Source organism: Myotis nattereri (assembly GCF_964212035.1).
Source record: "Myotis nattereri genome assembly, chromosome: Y".
In the NCBI taxonomy this organism is placed as follows: domain Eukaryota; kingdom Metazoa; phylum Chordata; class Mammalia; order Chiroptera; family Vespertilionidae; genus Myotis; species Myotis nattereri.
In genome coordinates, this window is record NC_138094.1 from 9,643,742 (window position 1) to 9,659,555 (window position 15,814).

A 15,814-nucleotide genomic window follows, 5' to 3' on the forward strand; every position below is an offset into this window, starting at 1 on the left:
TCTACTCAGAAAACTACAGGATGTTGAAAAAAAAGATAGAGGAAGACATAAACAGATGGAAGAACATACCGTGTCCCTGGATTGGTACAATCAACATCATTAAAATGTCCATACTACCCAAAGCAATCTATAAATTCAACGCACTTCCCATTAAAATAACAACGGCATGCTTCACAGATCTAGAACGAACTCTCCAAAACTTCATCTGGAATAAAAAAAGACCCCGAATAGCTGCAGGGATCCTGGGCAAGAACAAAGTAGGTGGGATCTTAATACCATATATCAAGTTGTATTACAAAGCCACTGTTCTCAAAACTGCCTGGTACTGGCACAAAAACAGGCATATAGATCAATGGGATAGAATAGAGAGCCCAGAAATCGGCCAGAACAAATATGCTCAATTAATATGTGGCAAAGGAGGCAAGAACATTCAATGGAACCAAGGTAGTCTCTTCAATAAATGGTGTTGGGTAAATTGGACTTATATATGCAAGAAAATGAAACTAGACCACTAACTTACACCATACTCAAAAATAAACTCAAAATGCATAAAGGACTTAATGTCCAATGGGAAACCATAAAAATTGTAGAAGAATCCAAAGGCAACAAAATCTCAGACATATGCCGAAGCAATTTCTTCACTGATACAGCACTTAGGGCACTTGAAACTAAAGAGAAAATGAACAAATGGGACTACATCAAAATAAAAAGCTTGTGCACAGCAAAAGAAACCATCAATAAAACAACAAGAAAGCCCACTGCATGAGAAAACATATTTACTAACGTCATATCGGAAAAGGGCCTAATCTCCAAAATTCATAGGGAACGCATACAACTTAACAAAAAGAAGATAAACAACCCAATCAAAAAATGGGCAAAGGACCTAAATAGACACCTTTCACAAGAGGACATTCAGAAAGCCAAGAGACATATGAAAACATGCTCAAAGTCACTAATCATCTGAGAGATGAAAATCAAAATAACAATGAGGTACCATCCCAAACCTGTCAGACTGGCTATCTTCAACAAATCAACAAACGACAAGAGGTGGAGAGGTTGTGGAGACAAAGAAACACTTGTGCACTGCTGGTGGGAATGCAGACTGGTACAGCCAAGATGGAAGACAGTATGGAGTTTTCTCAAAAAACTAAAAATGGAACTCCCATTTGACCCTGTGATCCCACTTCAAGGAATATATCCCAAGAAACCAGAAACACCAATCAGAAAGGTTATATGCACCCATTTGTTCATAGCAGCACAATTCACCATAGCTAAGATCTGGAAACAGCCTAAGTGCCCATCAGTAGATGAATGGATTAGAAAACTGAGGTACATCTACACGATGGAATACCATGCTGCTGTAAAAAAGAAGGAACTCTTACCATTTGCAATGTCATGGATGGAACTGGAGAGCATTATGCTAAGTGAAATAAGCCAGTCAATGAAGGAAATATACCATTCAGGGATAATAAAGACCATTTTAAACTTATGAACAATTGTATATACAGAGGCAGAGCTCCCTCCAACTGATTGTCAAACTGCAGCAGGAAGGCCAGGGTGGGCTGGGGGGCAAAAGGGAGGAGGGTAAGAGATCAACCGAAGGACTTGTATCATGCATATAAGTATAACCAATGGACATAAGACACTGGGGGGTAGGGGGGGCCAGGGGATTGTCAAAGGCGGGGGAAAAAAGACACATATGTAATACCCTTTGTAATACTTTAAGCAATAAAAAATTTAAAAAAAAATGTTAAAAAAGTAAGTTAATAATTATCTGAAACATGTCCAACTCATTAATTACTAGTCTTTTAGTGATGCTGTAAAATGTATGCCCACTCTCGAGATTGTTATTAAAAGTATCATTTTCACCATGTTTTTATTTCCCAGTCTGTCATTTAAAATTTGGATACATGGGACATTCCTCACAATTTAAGGAATATCTCTGCATATCTTAAGAGAAGTGGTACCCCATCCAATTTTTGACTGAGCCTCTTGGACTGAGCCCCATCACTTTACAGATGCTATAGAATAAACCCAAGACTGTTTTTCTTTATAAGATGGTCAAAATGACACAAGGAAAATTGACAGGCTGTATTTAGGCAATAAGATTAGTGTTTTTCATAATAATGGGCAGTTCTTAAATAATAATGACCATATTCCAAGGTAAACATTAAAGCCAATGAAAGCCAGTAATTTATCTCTGCTGCCAAATTTGCCAAAGTAAATGACTTAGATGGTGATAATTGGTTTTGGAATCTCAAAATTGTAAAAACTGAAATAAAAAGTTGTAACTAAAATGAAGTCTTTGTGGTAAAGCTTTTCAGTAATAATTATAAATAAATATATTAATTATGAGGATCCAGTCACTGAGGAGAGGGCTGACTGCACTCTCTATTGGAGGAAAGGGCCAGTGGATCTTCTCCCTGTAAAAGCAGAGAACCTGGTAAAGCAATCTTAGATATTATCTCTTAAGGAAAAATGTGGTGGTTTTAAAATTCAAATGGCTGCAAACCTGTTCCCTTCCTCCCCTACTTCTTTGGCAACCTCATATGTCTAAGCATACCCTTTCAAAAGTAACTTAAATCTTTGGAGTTTGCTAAATAAAGTAACAAAAATTATTAAATCTCTAAATATTTTGAAGTAAAAAATATTGAAATATTAATCTGGGTTTGCTTTGTATGAAAACCTGAAAAAGAGATTTGAACCTATTAATTAAACTAGAGGCCTGGTACACATAAATTTATGCACTTGAGGGTTCTTTAGCCTGGGCTGTGCCCTCTCGCAGTCTGGGAGCCCTTGGAGGATGGCCACTTGCCAGTGGGGAGCAGGGCTAAGCTGCAGTCAGACAACATAAGTGCTGCTGAGGTGGCAGGAGAGGCTCCCACCACCACCACTGTGCTGGCAGCCATCAGCCTGCCTTGTGGCTGAGCAGAGCTTGCCCTGAGGGAGTGCACTGTCCACCAGGGGCAAGGCCTGCATTGAGCGTCTGCCCCCTGGTGGTCAGTGTGTGTCATAGTGACCAGTCATTCCCAGTCATTCTGCAGTTAGGGTCAATATGCATATTACCCTTTTATTATATAGTATAGGTCTTAAATAATTTTTTTGAAATGTATCCTTAAAAATGTGAAGGTAGTACTATCCTAAGAAATGCTAAGTATTTAACTTGCCACCTAAAATTTAATGCTTCTAAAAGTTAAAAGTTCAAATTAAATTGGGAGAAATTATATGGTTGTAATGATAAAATGCATAAACTCTAGAAATTCAATTTTAATAAAAATAATTTTTGCATTTCCTCTGGAAAAATTTAGTAGTTCTACATATATTGTATCCTTATGTGTACTATGTCTCGTAAAATTTCAAGCTAGGATATAATATATATTGGCCCAATTAAAAAGCAGGATTAGCACTATGGTCTGAACCAAATTGTTAATATAAAAACCAGTTTAAATTTAATTGATATATTTTAGAATACTTATGTGTATAACAAATGTATAATGTAATCTTTCGGCTAAACATAAATATTTTGATAGTCTTTCCATGTTAAAGTTCAAAACTTTAACCAAGAGATAGGTCTGTAACATTTCAAGGGTCTTGGAATAATTCAATAATTTTCTCTCTTTTTAAAAGAAATATTTTTAAACCAGATTAGGCTGATCTAATATACTTGAAATCTCCCGAATCTTCATCAAATAAAAATAACAGTGTTCTATTTACATACACGAATTTTAAAATGTTATAAAAGTTTCAACTCTAAGGAAGGGCAGGACAAAGTTGCTGAATACTTCTTCAGCAACATTGGATTATTCAGCAGCAGAATTTTAAGATGCGAGCCCTGACAGCCTGTTCTTTAGATAGGCCATGGGGTAGTGCAACATCTGTACTTCAGAGGTCAAATGTATAAGTTTACTTACTTTGCTTTCTCAAAAAAGATGGATACTTTATTCACGCAATAAATTAGCTTTTTACAATATAATCAAGGTCTCATATAAACTCAGTTATGTTATGGCCAGATTTCAGGATCCCCATGATACCACACCAGGGAGCCAGCCGTGTCCGATGCAAAAGCATAAGAGTCTTTATGCAAACCCGGGCGTGGCTCCCCTATCCTCCTTACTGACACAGCAGCAAGTGGCAGAGAGAGTTAGCCCTGTGGGAAGAGGGGTTTTATAGGGGGTTGGTGTAAGGGGAGGAGAAAGGACTGTGGGCCCTGCCGATTGGCCAGGCGCAAGTCGGTGTCTTGTTACACATGATGTGGTCATATCTATGGTGCGCACTTCCCTTGATTGTCATTGGTGAGTTTAAAGAAGTCTTTCATGTGGCTAGCAGAGGCTTGGGCTTTCGGGAAGAAGCCTTGCTGAGCACATGGCTGCCCGAAAATGGAGGATCCAGGGTAAGATGGAGGGCATAGCCCTTACCCTGGGTCAAAATGGAGCGCGTAGTCCTCGCACTTTCATTCCCCCCTTTTTCTTGGAACTTCTGGCTCAATCATGAGACGGACTGTATTTCTATTTCACCATTGCTAGAGGCCCGTACTGGGCACAAAGAACTATCAACTGAACTATCCCTACATGCTTAACAAATGGTCCGGTGGAAGAGAAAGCACCATTTTATCTTTAACTACTTCTATTGAAATAGGATTTTTCTTCTTAAAATTCCTCGATGGCTATCAAACAACCGAATCAAGATTAACTTATCTACTGTATTCAATTTTGCCTGATGTTTGCATAAACACAACAAGAATGGTAACCGACCACCTTTGCTGGAATCTCATGGTTGAATCTTAATGTGCCCCGTAGGGACAGGAAGCCAAGCCATCCAGCTGCCATCAGGTCTGCCTGCAGGAACTGCTGAATTAGGTGGATCCCTCACCTGTAGCAACTCCACCTGAGCCCACACTCCAGGCTTTAAGGCCCATCTCAGTAGCCCTCCTACTCGTTGCGGGCCAGAGTGAGTGGGGGTTCCGCAGGGATGCAGAGGCATCCTTATTGCTCCCCTTCTACTCTTACCAACCACCAGTGACGGTAGGGCATGGTCCTGACGCTCCAGCACCAGCCATCTTCAGGGCTCCCAATCAGGATACCAGGCTTTCCTGTGGCACTCTTATTAGCTTCAAGTCTTTATAGCTCAGACAGGTCTCTTTAAATCATGATACTCCAAAGTTTTCCGTTAATAAAACCATTATTAGGAACGAGTCTCATTGAATCTATGCAAAGAAATGTCTTGCCACGACTTATTTAGCATTGCCAATATTTCAGAGCAATTATATAAGGAGAAAAACATATTGATCTGCTCTAAGATTTTCTGACTTTCCTTGCCAATTCCTTTTCATGGATTCTTCAGAGTTATAACAAAACAGTAACTGTTGGCATTAAACCTTCTTTCTATGCATAACCATGCCTCAGACCTTACATGGGCATGGTTACACGGGCCTGCAAGACAGTATACAGGCTGCCAACCATCAACTGTCTCTCAACAGAGACCAAAACCTGATGGGCACTCTTCCCTGCCCAGTTGGGCACCTGCCCGCCTGGCAGCTAGACACCCTTTACTTTTGGGGGTCACCGCACACAGCCAACATACATTCAAACCTGCAATAGAATCAAAGGTCAATATAACATATCAATACAATGAAACATGATATTGGCATCATGGCCACTTCAGGCAGCCAAATCTTACTAAAGTCTATTCTTGACCTTCCTATAAATTGTCCTTGTCTCTTTGGAGCCATGTCCATGAAGATGCATGGATAATCTAAGTCTATTATACAGTATTGTGGGGACTCCCAGTAGCAGGAGTGATCGTGAGCAATGTTACCAGCATCAGGCAGGTCGAGCACGCTGTAGCTTGAGCTTGAGCGGGTTGTGTTGATCTCGATCGATGCTAGATTTGTTGACGTAGTCTTCCAGGATCACGGATGGGTCCGCCGACCGGACGTGAATGTGATGGACCCAGGTCGCAACACCGTCTACCTTGAGAGCGGTGTGGGTCGTCAGCACCACAGTGTAGGGACCCTTCCAATGTGCCTCGAGGGTCTCCCCGTGGTGCCTTCTGACGTAGACCCAATCTCCTGGACTATGCTGATGAGGAGGTGGGGTTGGGCTGGTCACATAGATGGTGCAGAGGCATGGCCAAATGTCCTTGTGCACCCTCTGGAGCCCTCTCAAGGAGAGAGATCTTGACTCCCTCAATGGCATGTGGGGTTGTAATCCAGATTTCCTGCCCAGGGTTTGTTTGTCAGCATCCTTGACTAAGAGCGCTGTTGCCGTGATAATTCTCAAGCATGGCGGCCAGCCGGAAGCTACAGGATCTAACTTCTTAGACAAGTCAGCCACTGGGTGGCTCCAGGGGCCTAAAGCTTGAGTCAAGACCCCTTTTCTATCCCCTTGTGTTCATCTACAAAGAGGGGAAAGGGCTTCGTGATATTTGGTAGGCCCACGGCCTGAGCACCTAGGAGGGCCTTCCTTAACTGCCTAAAGGTAGCTTCTTCTTTCTAGCAACAATCAGTCTGTCCAATATCCTTAAAATGTATTCTGGCATGGGAGAAAGTTGTTTTGCTGCACACTGGTAGCTCAACTTCTATAAAACTCAGCTTGGATCTCTGCCCAGGAAACTGCAGTCTGTAAGTTCGATATGCAGCCTCCAGTTCTCCCAAACCAACGAGGTTTTGGCCAGTCTCTGAGTCAGATTCCTCCTCTCTTGGAGGACTTCAAAGTCCCGATGGCTTCCAGGTCCAGAGAGAGTGCCCTTTTGTTAACCCTGTTTATTAGTTACAGCGCTCTGCTTTCTTGACTTTCTACCAGTTCCCTTTGTGACAGAGCAGCAACCAGGCCACTTTCAAGGGAGTGTGCTAGAAGGGAATATCACCCCTCCTTTGCTAGCAGCTATAGGTATCGAACCCTTTCAATACATTTAACCGGCTTCATTTCCAGCCATTTTTAGATTCTAGGGCCCAGTTGCCTTCCTTTAATCAGCAAGCCAAATGACACTGCCTTGTATTATTTAATTCAGCATAGCCGGGGGGGGGGGGGGCATAAAATCTCTGCCCTGAAGAACTGTGAGCCCCACCCCGAAATGTCTCAATCAGACTAGAAAACCACAAATACCTTTTAGCAAACAAACAGCCTTAGATTAGCAATACATTCATATTTTTAAGAGACATAGACAGAAATTTCATTAGTTAAACAATTTTAAACAACAAAGATTCATATTTAAGCAATAAAGACAGATCAATTTACAGAAGCAGAGACAGCATGCAATCCAGACAACAGTTTTGAGTAAACATATTATCTAGAGTCCTTGGGTAACCCAGGTTAAACTTAGGCATGTCCTGGGTCTCCAGAACACTGAGTTGACAAGTTAACTGGAGCCCTCCCACCCTGGGACAGCTTTGCTGTCCCTCCCAGGCAAAGAAGAAATGTGCCTTCTAAGAACAGTATGAAACCACAGTTTCTACCTGAAATAATAAAACTTTAGAAATTGGATTACTGCTATCAGATCCTTTTAAAGACTTTGACATAAACTTTAATTGTCCTTAGTTTAAGGAAAGCAGGATTTTCTAGATTTAAGAGATTAGCTTAAAAATAAACCCACTAGGCAAGCACACTTCCTGCCAAATCTACATTTCTGCAGCAAAACTCCACCTTAAAGCTCCACCACTGACATTCCATCCTCCTTGGTTAGACATTCCTTTCTGGCTGAATCAGAGGGAGGGGCCTCTGCTGTTTCAAGATGGCGGCCCCCAGGGGAGTGGCAAGCCATGTGGCTGACATGGTGGCTGCCAAGTCATGCAGCTCAAAATGGTGGATGTATTGCAGATAAACAGAAATCTCATTAGCGGTTTATACCTTTTATAATAATTTTAAAGAATATCAATGAAATTTAAACTGGTCCTTGCATAAAAAATCTTCAGTTGAGGTCACAAAATCAATCCTCCCTGCTCAATCAGACCAATAAGCAAAGGCATTTAGTTACCACAATTACATAATTTTTTCCCAATTTAATCCGAACCTTAAACTTTTAGCTGGCAAGTCAAATCTCCAGCATTTCTCAATCAGTAACATCTTTAAAAATAAACTTTAAAAATGAAAGACATACTTAACAAACAGATTTAATCCTTTCCTCTAGATTTCTCACGAGGCAAATAACTGTAAACTTTACTTTTTACTTTCAAGAAGCTCTGGAAAACCACATTTGAGCCTTGCAAAACAGGTTCTGGCCTACCTGGTCTTTTCAGATGTAAATTGACCACATTCTTTTAAGATTTTGCTACAGGTGGAAAGCGACAAGCCCCTTCCTTCATAGATATAGCCTTGGGAAGCCAGCCTTAACACCCTTCGTTAGCACTTAAAAACTGTTCTTTATTATGGAAATGCCAATCTTTCTGCTAGAATCTAGTTAGAATATTTTATTTTTCCTTAGGGTAAATAATCTGTCTTGGGCTCCATCCTGCACATTTGCAAAGAGACTCCAGCTCAAAACTCTATCCAAAATCGGACTATGCACTCATTAGTTTTAAGCCAGCTTTTGTCCTTACACGTGCACAGAAATCCCAGACACATTTACTTGGGGAGGGGGTGACCTGTTTTCACAGATCCTCACTCAGATGCCTGCCTGACAGAAGTTGTGGAGCCACACAAAGGAGGGGAGAGGGCAGGCCCCCTCCCTCTACACTCACACACTTTCACCAGACATTCATTCAGAGTTTAAATGATTCATCCAATTGTAACAATTTACCAATTGCTGAGGGACCTCTAAAGCTTCCCCCAATTTCCTTGAAATGATCAATCACAATATCCAAAGGAGCAGTCTGAGTCCATCCCATAATGTCTGTCCAGCAAGTCCACAAATAAGACGGGGAAAAAAAACACAAACACAGACAACTAAGGGTCCGATAGTACAGTCTTCCAACTCCGTGGAAGCAAAACCAGAAAGTAGACGATGGCCATGCGCCAACTGGCGGGAGCCCCCGCCACATGTCAGATTGAGGGGTTTCCGCATCCCTCCAGATGGGAGATCAGAGTGTCCTCCAACTCCTGCCACCAGAGGTCCTCCAGTGCATCCACCTAAACCGTTTTGGACACTACAGATTTCAGAAACGAGCTCGCACAGAACAGAACAGAGCACACATCGACACAGACACCTACCACAATCAGTCAGACTCTCTGGATCCGGTTCCCTCGATGGTCTTGGGGATCCCAGATGAGCCCCCAAATATTATGGCCAGATTTCAGGATCCCGATGATACCACACCAGGGAGCCAGCCGTGTCCGATGCAAAAGCATAAGAGTCTTTTTTCAAACCCGGGCTTGGCTCCCCTACCCTCCTTACTGATGCAGCAGCACGTGGCAGAGAGAGCTAGCCCTGTAGGAAGAGGGGTTTTATAGGGGTTGGTGTAAGGGGAGGAGAAAGGACTGTGGGCCCTGCCGATTGGCCAGGCGCAAGTCGGTGTCTTGTTACACATGATGTGGTCATATCTATGGTGTGCACTTCCCTTGATTGTCATTGGTGAGTTTAAAGAAGTCCTTGGCATGGCTAGCAGAGGCTTGGGCTTCTGGGAAGAAGCCTTGCCGAGCACATGGCTACCCCAAAATGGAGATCGAGGGTAAGATGGAGGGTGTAGACCTTACCCTGGGGCAAGATGGAGGGCATAGTACTCACCCTTTCAAGTTATATGAGAAGCAGATATTTTATTACCAATTGGTTCTAACACAGTACAGAGTAAAATTTCTGTACCTATACACATGAGCACCAGCCAAAAGAATGCTGTTTGAAAGTAAATTTTAAGCCAAGTAAAAAGGAGAAATTTTTAAATCACTTCTGCTACTATTTACAAGGTAAAAAACTTATTTTCCCTAACCGGTTCGGCTCAGTGGATAGAGCGTCGGACTGTGGACTCAAGGATACCATGTTCCATTCTGGTCAAAGGCATGTACCTTGGTTGCGGGCACATATCCAGTGGGAAGTATGCAGGAGGCAGCTGATCGATGTTTCAGTCTCATCATTGTTTCTAGCTCTCTATCCCTCTCCCTTCCTCTCTGTAAAAAATCAATAAAAAGATATTTAAAAAACACAAAATTACTCATTAAGCATTAAATCTCACCATTAATAAGACACCATAAGTAAAAAGATAGTTAGTTTTACTTAATATGTATGCATTACAGTATTAGCCAGCATACTACTCTCATTGGTATTTCTGAAAAGCAACCAACTTTGTAGTTCTATATAAAAGAAAGAAAAAGACTTTTAAAAGAAACTCCATAACTGTGGCCTAGAAATACTCTGGAAGAAAAAACAGAAAGAGATTTCCGTAAAATATGTAAAAAACTGTAATTTAAAACAAATATATTAGGCCTCAAAAAGAAAACATTTTGCATTATTTCTCCCTAAACAAAGCTTATGTCAATATACCCAAAGACTGATAGCAGAAATCCAATTAGTGTCACTTAGTGCCCCCTCCCAATGACAAAGGAAGTTAGGAAATAAGCCTTATTTTAGACTGATTTAAATTAGCAAATGAGAAATAAGATTTTATTTAACAATTTTCTGAGAAACCAAGATGATGGCATAGGTAAACACTTGAGTTTGCTGCCTCGAACAACCACTTCAAAAATACAACTAAAAGACGGAACGGACAACATCCAGAACCACAGGAAGGCTGGCTGAGTGGAAGTTCGACAACTAGGAGAAAAGAGTAAACATACCAGGACTCAGAGGAGGCGCAGTGCTGAAGTAAAATACTAAGGTGCAGAGTGCATGCAGAGCGGGCTGGTAGCTGAGGGTGTGGTTGTTGTTTTCAATCAGGAGGGATCTCAGACTCTGAGCTCCAGCTCCGGGCGAGTCTCTAGGGACCCAGACTCATACAGGAGAAGCGGGAGTGTCTGGCATCGCTCAGAATCCTAGGGCAGCTTTTTCTCCATGGTGTTTGCAGCAATTACTGGGACACTGAGAAGCAGAGCCTCTGAGGGCAAGACTGAGAGCAGCCATAATTGCTAACCCCACCCTGTTGATCTTGTGGGACCTGCCGTGTACAAGCCCTGCAGGGAGACTTTTGCTGGAAAGCCTCAGGCAAAGGCTAGATTAGCACCTCCCTAGAGATCCAGGAGCCAGGAAGCCCAGAGGTCATCCAGTTTGCAGCTCTGTGGAACCATAAAAGACACACTCAGGGGGAAGACTCAGTGAGCACCAAAGCCCCATTGAGGCAAGTCTAGCCCCAGATGGGTGTCTCCAACACAGAAGTTCTCCTACTGCAGACACAGCTGATTCTCACAGCCAATTGGCCTGGAGGTCAATTCCTCACAGTGATAACTACAACAATCAAGGCTTAATTACAACAAGACTGTGCACAAAGCCAACAAGGGGGTGCACCAAGAGTGTCTACCTCAGGTAATTGGGACACTTAGCACAGAAAGGAACTCTATCGACACAGTGAAGCATAAAAAATGCCGAGACAAAGAAACAGGAAACAAACGACCGAATGGGAGGAATGCAAACTGCTGGATATAGAGTTCAAAACCACACTTTTAAGGTCTTTAAAGAACTGACTAGAAGCCGCTGATAAACTTAATAAGGCCCTCAAAAAGACTGGTGAGACCGCTGATAAATGTAGTGAGATCCTCAAGAAATCTAATGAGACCTCGATGTCGTGATAAAGGACCAACTAGAAATTAAGGATACACTGACTGAAATAAAGAACATTATACAGACTCCCAACAACAGACCAGAGGATCGCAAGAATCAAGTCAAAGATTTGAAATATGAAGAAACAAAAAACACCCAACTGGAAAAGCAAAATGAAAAAAGAATCTGAAAATACGAAGATAGTGTAAGGAGCCTCTGGGACAGCTTCAAGTGTTCTAACATCTGAATTATAGGGGTGCCAGAAGATGAGAGAGAGCAAGATATTGAAAACCTATTTGAAGAAATAATGTCAGAAAACTTCTCTTACCTGGTCAAAGAAATAGACTTACAAGTCCAGGAAGTGCAGAGAACTCCAAACAAAAGGAATCCAAAGAGGACCACACCAAGACACATCATAATTAAAATGCCAAGAGCAAAAGACAAAGAAAGAATCCTAAAAGGAGCAAGAGAAAGAAAATCAGTTACCTACAACGGAGTACCCATACGACTGTCAGCTGATTTCTCAACAGAAACTTTGCAGGTCAGAAGGGAGTGGCAAGAAATATTCAAATTGATGAATACCAAGAACCTACAACCAAGACTACTTTATCCAGTAAAACTATCATTCAGAAGTGAAGGCCAGATAAAGAGCTTCGCAGATAAGAAAAAGCTAAAGGAGTTCATCATCACCAAACCAGAATTAATGAAATGCTGAAAGGTATTCTTTAAGAAGAGGAAGAAGAAGAAAAAGGTAAAGATACAAATTATGAACAACAAATACATATCTATTAACAAGTGAATCTAAAAATCAAGGGAATAAATAATCTGATGAACAGTATGAACTGGCGATTGTAATAGAATCAGGGACATAGAAAGGGAATCGACTACTCTTGGGACTGGGGGAAGGGGTGTGGGGTGAGGGAAGATATTGGACAATAATGGGGCACCTATGGATGAGGACAGTGGATGGGGAGTGAGGGCGTAGGGTGGGGTGGGAACTGGGTGGAGGGGAGTTATGGTGGGAAAAAAGAGTAACTAATGTAATAATGTGAACAATAAAGATTTAATTAAAAAAATAAATAAATTAGCAAATGAAAATAAAAGAATATTCAGGGGAACTTAGTTGTAATAGGCAGAAATCTATTCCTGGAGCAGTCACTGTTTTTACTGATTGTTCATCTCATGGTAAAGCTGCTTATACTGCAATGAATTCAGACCAATCATACTTCTGTGCAAAGAATCGAATTAGAAACTATCAAGGTTGACTTGCAGGATTTCCAAAAGCCTCTTCATATTATCTCTGATCTGCCTCTGCTGCCAGCCTGGTAAACACAACTGCAACTACTAAATTAAAATGGCTAGGTGACCGAATCCTTTCTATACTATTTAAACAAGTCCTGGTCTTTTAAAAAAAGGAAACGAATATGCCTATCTGTTAGTTATTTTATTAAGCAGGTCACAGAATTTCACAGGCTTTTACATCAGCCTGCGATAATATTGTACAGCAGGCAAAACAGATTATCAAGAAAGCCCTCCTTGCATGTTACATCTGCTACAACGGCCTCTAAAATCCCAACTTGAAAAACAAAAGTGGGGGAAGAGTGAAGAAATCTCCTGTAAGTAGACCACACCACGCCTTAATTACTTTAAATTTTTCCCTGGTAATGCTGATGGCAAGGCACCATGGAATTACACTGGTGTCAGAATAAGTCAAAGCAAAATGGTCTGGTTAATGGAAAGGTACCGAGTGTGGTTCATGGAAGGGTCCCTTTATTAACCTTTGGTTGAGGATATGCTTGTGTGTTTCCAGAAAACTCCTCCAAGCCTGTGTGGATTCTTGCAACATGAATCTGAGCGAGGAACTGACCAGACTACTACAACCACAGATAGCATTGGCTGCAAGCAACATGCTGAGGAGATAGAGGAGAAACAGTCCAGAGATGGGAGATGGTGAAGACGCCTTGCCATGCTGGCAGTCATGAGCTGTGCCTAGGTGCCAGTGGCTCTTGACAAAGCCAAAAGAGGTCATACCTGCATTGTCATTTCTCACCGTTCGCCCACCATCCAGAACTCGAACATCATTGCTGTCATGTCACAAGGGAACAGTGAGTGAGAAAGGGACCCATAAAGAACTTACAGCCCAAAAAGAATTCTACTATGGACTAATTCCTTAAATACCTGAAAAGGATATATAAAAGGACATGAAGGAACTCAATCCTTTTCATTGAATCTCCTACATTTGCTTTTTAGAAAAACCAATATTGTCTCTCTTTCTTGTTCTTCTATGTTTACTTCTAGTCTGAAGATATAGAATGAAAAAAATCATAAAAGGATCTAAGCCCAGCAAATGGCATACATCTTTCTAAATTAATTAAGAAAAGAGAAAGGGGGAAATGTTGGGACAAAGACCAACAGTAGTCCCACAGAAGGCGAATGGACTTTGATATTAAGCATGGCTGAAAATCAGCATATAGTTACCCTGCTGTGGGAAAAATGGCTGAAGGCAACCTCCTAACATGACAATACTTTTATTGTTTACCAAACTTTACCTTTGATATGTTTTTTTGCTTTGCTACAGGGAAAATGTGTATTCAAGTAAATAAAAGCTGTTTTGTCCTGGGTTTCCAAGAACAACTCCACTACAGAGAAAAGCAGTACACAAAAAGGAAGAGATAATAAAGATTAGAACAGAAATAAATGATGTAGGGATGAATAATATAATACAAAAGATCAATGAAACCAAGAGCTGGTTCTTTGAAAGAATAAACAACATTGATGAACCTCTAGTCAGGCTCAGCAAGAAAATAAGAGAGGACCCAAATAAACAAAAACAGAAGTGAAAGAGGTTAAGTAACAAACGACCCCACAGATATACAAAGGATTGTAAAAAATTACAATGAAGAACTCTACTACAACAAACTGGACAAGCTCAACAAAATGGACACATTCCTACAAAAAGACAAGCTTTCAAAACTCAATCAGAAAGAAGCAAAAATCCTGAACAGACCGATAAATACTGATAAAATTAAAACAGTCATAAAAAAAGCTTCCAAAAAACAAAAGCCCTGGAACAGATGGCTTCACAGGGGAGTTTTACCAAACATTCAAAGAAGGAGTAAAACCAACCTTTCTCGCACTATTTCAAATAATTCAAGAGGATGGCATACTTCCAAGCTCTTTCTATGAAGCCATCATTACCATAATTTCAAAACCAGAAAAAGGCGCCACAAAGGAAGTGACTTACAGGCCAATATTCAGATGAATATTGATGCTGCAATCCTCAACTAAATTCTAGCAAACCGAATACAGCATTACATTAGAAAGATCATACACCATGACCAAGTGGGATTTATTCCAGGGATGCAAGGATGGTACAATATCCGCAAATCAATGAACATGAAACATCACATAAACAAATTGAGAGAGAAAAAACCACACAATCATATCAACTGGTGCAGAAAAAGCATTTGACCAAGTGCAACAGCCTTTTCTAATAAAAACACTAAGCAAAGTAGGAATAGAAGGATCTTCCTTCCACAAAATAAAAGCCTTATATGACAAACCTACAGCCAACATCATACTCAGTGGGCAAAAACTAAAACCATTCCCCTCTAGAATAGGAACAAGGCAGGGACACCCACTTTCACCACTCCTGTTCAACACAGTACTGGAAGTCCTAGTCACAGTGATCACACAAGAAAAATAAATACATGGTTCCCAAATTGGGAAAGAAGAGGTAAAGTGTCATTATTTGCAGATGACATGATAGTGTACATAGAAAACCGCAAACACTCCTTCAAAAATTTGGTAAACTTATTAAATGAATTGGGCAATGTAGAAGACTACAATATTAACGCCAAGAAATATATGGTATTTTTATACACCAATAGTTAACTTAAAGAAAGAGAGATTGAAAAAAGAATCCCATTTATCATCACACCAAAAAAATTAAGATACCTAGCAACAAATTTAGCTAAGGAGGTAAAAGACCTCCAATCAGAAAAGTAGAAGATGTTGAAAAACGAGATAGAGGAAGACATAAACTGATGGAAGAACATACCATCTTCATGGATTGGTAAAAACAACATCATTAAAATGGCTATACTTCCAAAAGCAATCTATAGATTCCATGCACTCCACATTAAAATACCAACAGCATATTTCACAGACCTAGAACCAACTCTCCAAAAATTCATAT